Source organism: Pteropus medius, unplaced genomic scaffold, assembly GCF_902729225.1.
Source record: "Pteropus medius unplaced genomic scaffold, Ma_sr-lr_union100, whole genome shotgun sequence".
NCBI classification, from domain to species: Eukaryota; Metazoa; Chordata; class Mammalia; order Chiroptera; family Pteropodidae; genus Pteropus; species Pteropus medius.
Window position 1 is genome coordinate 8,563,262 of NW_024340692.1, and position 9,505 is coordinate 8,572,766.

Below are 9,505 nucleotides of genomic sequence, written 5' to 3' on the forward strand. Positions count from 1 at the left end.
CTATAATGAATAAGACTTGTACCTCTGGAACTAGAATGAATGCAGTTTAAGATTCCTTTTTAAAATACTAATAAAATTTTCCTGTCTTTAACCCTAATACAGTCAGCAAACCAATCCCAGAGTTCTTACATTGTCTTGATGGATGAATATCTACAATCCATATTCTGTTCTGTAGTTTATTTGTAAGCAACAGTACAGAACAAAACATTTAAAAGTTTAAAAGTAAAGGAATGTATTGGATAGCTTTTGATAGCAAGGCTGCAACTGAAAGAGTTGGTAATGGGGACATAGCTAAAGGCATGCCTCAGAGTATGCTTCAGACTGTACTGCTGACTCAGCCCAGCTCCTACTAATGACCCACTCCACACACAGCTGCACACACCAGCCAGGTGCCTTTTTCGCACCAGGGAAGCCCCACCTTGCTGAAGCCAAGATATCCAGTAATTGAGCAAAGGCCAAAACCACCAACAAGTGGCCACGGTGGGCCACATCCAATGTTTTTGCGATGTTTGACAAGTCCCAGAACCAGGAGTTTAATGCGCCTTCAGTGTGATTAACCAAAAGCAAAATGGCTTTATTGACAAGGAGGACTTGTGCGACATGCTGGCGTCACCATGTTCCTGACATGTTTGGGGAGAAGCTGAATGGCACAGACCCCGAGGACGTGATCCTCAATGCCTTCACCAGCTTTGACGAGGTGGCCTCAGGTTCCATTCAGGATAACCACCTTCAGGAGCTACTCACCACCATGGGCGACAGCTTCACAAATGAGGAAGTAAATGAGATGTACTGTGAGGCACCCATTGATAAGAAAGGCAACTTGAAACAATGAGGGGTTTGCCTGTATCCTCGAGCATGGTGCCAAGGACAAAGATGACTATATCCTCTCCTTCTGATGCCCTAATGCCCAGGCCCCGGCCCTAGTCACCTGCTCCCCACACACACTGTCTGCACCAGCTCTGTGCCCACAGGACCCTCTCAGGGATTGTCTCTCTGAGGGATTAGGGGCTCAGCTCCCAGTGGAGGAAATAAGCCAAGAGTGTGTATCGCCTGGCAAGGGTCACACAGCCCACTGTGAACCTCCAAGAAAGGATCATCTAGGAAGCTGGCCTCGAGAGCTGGGCCGAGGCCCCGAGGGAAGGCCCCTCAAGAGAGCCCAGGTATCAGCTGTTGCCTACTCATTCTGGGGCTGTCCCCATAGGAAAGGCCCTGTGTCCTGCTCTGGGACACCACTTAATGTACACTCCATGCAGGGCATGAAAGCCCTTTCCCAGCCAGTGCCACAAACACACGATCCTTACCATAGTCTCTTTTCAGAGGACAGGATGCTTGACTTTTCCCCTCTACCTTGCTCCTAGAATACCACTCACCCCACCAAGAGTTGCTCCAGAAGATTTATGTAGGGTGGAACCTATTCCAGGGGAGGCAGAGTCTCTAATAGAAGGCTTACCACTGCAAACAAAACAAAACAAAACAAAACAAAACAAAAAAATCAAAACAGAAAACTGTACTGCTGATACCATACTACTTGACTTTACATTATTTTCACTATGAAACTTTCAAAATTGTACTTTCAGTATACTCTACTGATTTATTCAGTCAGTCCCTCATCATTCAAAGATTATGAAGAATAACCTGAATATGCTCATGCTCTAGCTGTCAGTACACAGGAACACTGTCCTCTTTGGTGTCCATAGATGGAAGTGGACTCTCTTTCTCAATATATTAATAAAATTAAGAAATTGATACCATATGGAAGATATTAGAATGCTAGCAGCCATAAAAACAAGAAAAATATATATGTTTATCTATTAAAAACAGGGTTCTTCCTCTGCCCCATTTAACAAATATCGACACACAGTGACCTGTATCATCATTTTTAAAATAGGATGTATATAAGAAATAAAAAGTCAAATTACAACAAAATAGCCTGAGGTCATGAACAAGAAACTTATAAATAAAAAAAAATATATGTCAAATTGACATATAAAATATATCCCTACATGTCCCTATAATAAAATTTACTTTTTAAACTTTGATTATTTTTTTTTGCTGTGAATTTACAAAAGCCAAAGAAATATTGCCAAAGCTTTTAAGTAAAGAAGTAAACTTGAAATGTAAAACTAAATTTAATTTTTGTATTACAATAACAAGAGTTGTAGATTACAGTTTAAGACATCTTGGGGGTTCCTAGCTCATACCATATGGGACTAATAACCAAATGCCATATTTTAATAGGTAACTATGTAAAATAAATAGTTTATTGTAGGTACTCAATAAATATTTATTAAATGAATATGAGTTCTAATTATTACCTTCCTTTTAGATACTCATAATTTTTATAAATGTAATGGAAATAGTAACCAGTACCTGATAACAAAATAGCTTTCAAAACAATGGATAGCTTCAAAATGATAACAATACTAAAAATTATAGTAACGATAATCTAAGTTTCTATAGTTGAAATCAATTTTTATGTCTGTAGTGTGCCAGGCTTACTTTCTGAGCATGAAAGAAAAAAACAGAAAAAATATTGAACAAATTTGTAATTGTAACATGAAACTTAAATAACTAGTTGCTAACTCTTAGTGCCTCATTTAATACAATGGGTTTTGTTTAATATTATTGTGTATATCAAAAACAGGTCACATAAATATGACTAATTTATTGTCAAAAATAGATACCATACCACAACACAGTCCTCTATATAGTAAATATTATACATTTTTGACACACAGTTTAAAAATCCTACTTTAGAGGTTTTATCTAAGAATTTCACTTGGTCACATTAAACCGGAGGAAATATGATTTTAAAAGCAGAACAAGATGGATTCCACAGCACTTGCACATTTATTACAGATGTTATTATAAATAATATCCACTGGATAAACATGAGTTTGTTTTATTTCTTATATTTAACATTTCAGTTATTAATAGATTAGTAGAAATCAAAGAAATATATTTTTTAGATTTGCTATAAATATTCTGAAAATGAATAGCACTATATTCATATATAAATAAATGCTATTAGTTTATAGACATATGTGGTATCAAAAATGTTAACTCCAATTTAAATCGATCTTTCCTAATTTTTAAAATGTAGTATTTTATGTAATATTCTTTTGTGTGTCTATAAGCATAAAGAACAATACTATAGATGAAAGTAAAATATTTTTTAAAATTTTCCCACTATACCTCATTCCTTATAACAATGCATTTACTAAAATAATCCAATAAATTTTATTGACTTATCTTAGATATATTAAAAATAGTAGACATAATAAATATGCACATTATATTTTCTCATAACTTTATATTTATTTAAACATATATTACAGGAAAAACTATCAATTATAACATCTTTTACACCTGAAAACATTCAAATATATGAAAGTGAGCATTATCAAATACATTTTGAGGTTATTTCCTTTTTAAGAGCTAAACATGTTAGTCATCAATAATTAGATCATGGTATGAGCACTGTTTTGAGTAGTTTACTGATTGTTTGGAGGTAGGGTAACTATAGAAAACAAAAAACAAACCATTGACTAATTTATTACCTTAAGACTTTTATTAGCAGGTCAATGAGCAAAATATCTTTTCAAAAGTATTTACAAATTACATGTTGTCTGAAGTTTTATAATAGAGTATCACTTAGGCACTAAGCATGCAAGAAGTACTAAGTAGTATAATACTTGTATATATACTTCTGCATTATTCTATAATCAATAATTGTCTATTGTGGAAACTAAAAATTTCTATCGGTTAATTCTGAGAAATTATTTTGTTACTGACACTGTCCCTAGATTAATTGAATCCTAAAAAACAAAACAAACAAACAAAAAAACCTATAACAAAATAAAATCATGCCAGGAAAACACGCTCACAGAATGATTCAAAACTGTAACATACTATTTCAAAATAATCTAAAATAAATTAGAAACGTTACAAAAGACAATAAAGAATGACATTAATCAGAATTGGAAAATCTAAGAAATGAAATGATAGAGCACAGGAGAGTATTAGAAATAAAATAAATAGTAATTTCAGAAAAGACTAAACTAAAAACACTAGAGTAAATATACTTGACAGCTAAATCGTTAAGAAAAAGAAAGTTAAAGGAAGACATTTTAGAATATATAGAAAATAAAAAGATAAAAAAGATGTAAAACTAATAGTGAAGATAAGCAAAGAAGATACTACATACAAATAATAGGAGTCCCTGAAGAAAACCAAAGAAAAAGAACAAATATTTAAAATTATAATCAAGAAAACTTTCCTGCTGATATTTGAAGCTACATATTGAAAGATAATCTCATGAACCTGAGGATATCAACCTGGAATTATTAAAAACAAGAAGTATTCTTGTAAAATGCTGGACTCTAAAGAAAAACGCACAGACATGCTATCTACTATCACAAGAGTTTAATGATGTGAGAGTCCAGTCACAGGATGTGAATTATCTTAGCCTAAGAATTAAGATAGATGTAAGTCATAAATCAAGAAAAGCATATACTCACAAACATATATACACATGCATGCACATGCAGATTCTTTGTTTTTTGGAGTTGATGAGCAAAAACTTGTGATTTTATTTAAATTCAAATCTCTGCTTTATCGCTTCCTAGCTACGTGGTCTTGGTTAATGTATTTACCTTTCTAAGTAGTCAATAAATGAAAATAATAATAGAAATCTATTTCAGAGAATTATTGGTAATGCAACAGTTCATAATGAATTTAAAATCTTTAAAAATGACTATAGTTATCAATATCAGTATTTTAATGCTTGAAAAGAAAACATAAGCAGAGAGACTAACCTGTGTACAACTATCACAATAAGGATAATACATATTTTTTTCTTTAGCTTCTCTAATTCTGGTTACCACACATGATAATTTTATATAGCTACATGTCTAAGGAATATTCAGAGAATTTTCAAAAGCCTCTCCAATAGTGTAGATTTGCTGGTTCAGACAGGCTATGAATGGCTAGAAGGAAACACACACGTGTGTGTGAGCTGACCCCTATCCCCTAGACCCCAGCTACCTGATACATGCCACTAACACAATAAAGTTAGATTACATTTGGGAATAAATTGGTTAAAATATATTTCAAACCTTAACAGAAAGACGACATGAGTCCTTAGCCTAAGAGTAGAATCATATAGAATCAATAATGCAATTCTTGCTGAACTTTAGTCTAAATTCACCTGAGGCTTCATCCCTCTGCTAGAGAAATTTACACTATGTAAGCCTTTAAAAAGAAATAATTATAGAGTTCTGATTCTTGCTGATTCTGTAGTCAGCATCAGTGTCAATAAAGATACTTCTCACATTGGGGAAAAGACTTGAGGTAGAGTCAGTATCTGGGTGTTTCTTACCGGTACCTCTGCTTCCAACCTCCCAAAGCCCCAGAAAGCTCATTTGATCACTATGTGGAGCTGCATTGTTCAACTGTATGTTACCCATCAGGGAACATTCTAGCACTCTCTCAGGATTGTGAAGAGAACATTAGGTAGTAAGCTATGGTGAAGCACTTTGCAGTTAAATGAGTATATTGTAATAAATCTTTGTCAGTTATTACAAGCAAATAACCAAAAGACACACCTACCAGCTATTTATGTTTTAATTTCTGGAATAATAATGTTTGTAGTTAATGTTGCAAAGATGATTGCAATTACAATGTTGTCTCCCAAAATGGCCTTTTTCTCTCCCTCCCTTAGGAAATCAAAATTTTAACTTTATACCTCAAATACCCATAGGATTCCCAAAGATGATAGATCATCCTTCACATTGATCTGGTTAACTAGCTCCACAATGGCAGATACAGTTTTCCTGGTTTTCCTGAGACACAGATGGATAACTTTAAATTTGTTTAACCTTCAGGTAGAACATGTGACCTTTTGCCATCCATACAGCAACCAATGTGTTTTCAAGACACTTTTTTATATGGACACTTTTTTCTCCATAAGCAGAAAGTCCCTTATTTTTCCCATTCATTTTACTTTCAATGAATAATGTATGAACTAAAATATTGAGAATAAGTAGATTAAATAAAAGCAGAATTAGCTATATTCAACAATTTGTTTTCAATTTTATTAGGGACACATCTATATAAATAGTGGCGAAAACAAACTTGGCAGGATGAGAAAATATATATGCCTTGTAGATTTGGCCTCTAAAGATATTCTTGAGTCAGTTTTTTTGAGTATTAAACAGTTGCATTAAACAGTCGACCTTCAATTCATTGAATACATATAAATCACCAAGTTTCTTTTATCTACCACTGTTCATGTCTGAAATCACTTTTGTCTGACCTACGGGATGGCTATATGTACTAGCTGGTTTGATATTATATAATCATATTTATGTTAATCTAAAAAGCAAAAAATCAGAGGTCATGAGGACCACTTAATCTGGCCTACAGTAGTCAGCCATCATTGCGGTTACTTCATCATTCCAAAATTTAGAAATGAGTGTTAAAGTTTATTTTTAAAGTTTGTCTACATGGGGAGAATTAATTTAAAATCTATTTTATTTATATGGCTTGTGTCCCCACGATTCATATTTGAGCTGGCCTACAGGCAAAAGCAATGTTAGCTTTCCTGGGGAAGCTCATTTAATTTGATAGTGATAATTTTTTTGACAGCCGGTAATTTGCTTATTTACAGCTTCCTGATTAAGTTTTCTAATATAGCAGTTACTCATACAAACTAATAGTCTTCAGTTATGAATACTTATTTCCCATTAAATGTTCCACTAAGAGAGAACAAACTTTAACTTTTTTTTTTTTAGTGTCTACAGCACCTGATATTCCTAGATGGTCTCCCATTCAAGTATTAACGAGGCCCGACCCTGCTTAGCTTCAAACTTTAACTTTTGTACCTCATTATTATCATTAATATCTTGTGACTTTTGTTAATAATGATTATCATTTTACACATAAGATAATAGAGATTCACTTCTTATTGTTGCAGGATTCTTTTCCAGTTCACTAGCTATCACTATAGGAATGTATCTTACAAACTGTTTCAATAATGGTGGTTTAGTTACTAGTGATATTTTGAGATGAAATGTTCTAGAAAAGTTTAAGCAACATGTTTAGCAACTTCAGAATATTGAAAAGGTCTTTTTATTTATTTGTTTGTTTATTTATTTTTAGCTAATAAGGCATTGAGGGAGGTACTTCTTTATGTTCTAGGAATATATTATATTGCTTAAATAGTAATATTTATCTAAATGTACCACAGCACCTTAGCAATTATGATATACTAAGTAACTTATTAGAGGTAAAATATAAAGCTCTTTATTAAATATGTAAATTAGTTGATTTGGATGAAGATATTTCCAATAAATGATGAGTTTTGTTTCTTTCAATGTGGCAGTATCCATTAGCAAGTCTTTATGAAAGCCAATTTCCTAAATTTAAATATGTTGTTTTGGATTTTTTTAATAGAAAATTCGTTTAGCATAACACATGGAATTTGTCAGCTTCTTTCAGACTGGCCAAGGAAACAAATATTTTAATTATTTTTATAAACTGTAATAATACCTCTACAACAAAGAATATTATTTGAAATAAATTGTCTTATGTTAGAAGTGTTATCTCAAGAGGTAGAAATTATATAGGCAACTTAAAGATATGTAAGTTAAAGTCAGCATCATTGAATACCACTGCAGCTTCTACTTATCCTGTTTGACCACAATTTACCTATCATTTATTGTGTATTAATAGTAAGTAGGCTATATATACATATATATATACACATATATATATATGTGTATATGTACATATATATAAGTATACACACATACTCACATGTACACACATACACATATGTATAACTATATATACACATATACATGCACATGCAAATATATGCATTTATATGCATATAATTTCTAAGACATAATTCTGGAGAATGTAAGAGGGAGCTAGTATCATTTCTATTTTAATAGAAGAGTAAACAAGAGATTAAAATTCTTGCGTAGCTTACCTAAGGCCAAAAACTAAGAAGTAGAATATCCAAGATTATAAAATGATTTGTTTTGCTTCAAAATCTGATCTTTCTTCACAATTTTATGCTCCCCGCCCCACCCCCCATGTCAGTATTGTAAACTATTTCAGCCAGTTTAGACAGACAAGTTGGAGAGAGGAGTGATGGTAAGTACAAATTTATGAAATCCCTAGTCATCCCGTCCAGGAATACAATAGTGAACAAGACATGCCTGGTTCACTAGGGAGCTCATAAATCCATTGGAAAAACAAACAGACTTAAACTAATGTACAATAAATACTAAGTAAAATCATGTGATGCAAAGAGATTGATTTAAGAGTAGCTTTCTAAGCTAATATCTGAAGAATAAGCAGAGCCATTAGAAACTGTGGTTGTAGGTGAAAATGAAAGTAAAAGAGAATGGAGAATGTTCTAGATAAGAGGAATACCAGAACTTCCCATGCAGTATCTTAGGTCTCTAGAAATCATTTTGGCAGCAATCCTTAGCACCAGTTTGTTCTCATTGGTTTCTTAAAGACTGAATGGTACATCCATTGCAAATGACTCCTGATGATTAGGTCTCCAGATATGACTGCAGTTGCTAATTTGTCAGACATATTACATTGCCAAATTTATTTTTCCAGCTCTTTAGCAGACTTCTCCATTTATCTTCCAAATGGAGAATATTGCTAAGACCCTTAACTTTTTTTTGCCTGTTTTAACTGCTTCCACAGTTTTATATTTCAAATCTGACAAATTCTACATAGATACCACACTGTTTATCTGCATCTTTATATATATTTTAAATTTTCCAACTTTTTGAATATTCCATTAAAACCTCAAGCATATATCTAACATCAGAGTCACCATGTTCCCTTCTGATTTCTTGTTTCTGGCAGTCTTCTTGTTCAGACATGTTTGGAATATGACAATTTCTTACCTCTTCATACAGTCTTTAATCTCTATAATCTCTAACCTATAATAGTTATAAAGTATGTGATAGCTGTGAACAGTTTCAAACATAAGAAATTGAGGATCTGATTAAAAGTAGCTTAAACAAAAAGGAGTTCATTATATTCTCATGAAAAAATAAAGCTAGTTGCCAGTATTGGCTCATTCTGAGGAGAAGTCTGAGCAGGGAATCTCTCTCCTCACATTACTCTTGCTTTTTTTCTGAGATCTTCCCATAACCTTCCCAGCAGACTTCTCATAATGTTTGATTAAGTACATCTGAATCTCCTGCCCACCTCTTCTTTGAAATTAAGGTTCTCAGTCATTATCTAAACAAAAGTAGGGATGTATTTACAAGAAGAGGACAAGGAATAGGAAATATATATTGAGTGGTATACAGAATGTCTGCCACAACACTGCTGAGAGATTGTTACTCGCTTGCTTCAAACCTTCAGTAACTCCAAAAACCTTTCAAATAAGATTTATGCATCTTATCATCCTTTGCCTCTATAAATGTGCCCCCATCTCATTTTAATCTTTTCCCTTGTAATCCATTTA

The 9,505-nt window shown here is 33.0% G+C and overlaps 1 pseudogene; it reads left to right on the forward strand.

Moving 5' to 3' along the window:
• The first annotated feature begins 352 nt into the window (after positions 1 to 352).
• On the forward strand, positions 353 to 896 carry LOC120604038 (myosin regulatory light polypeptide 9-like; annotated as a pseudogene).
• The last annotated feature ends 8,609 nt before the right edge of the window (positions 897 to 9,505 follow it).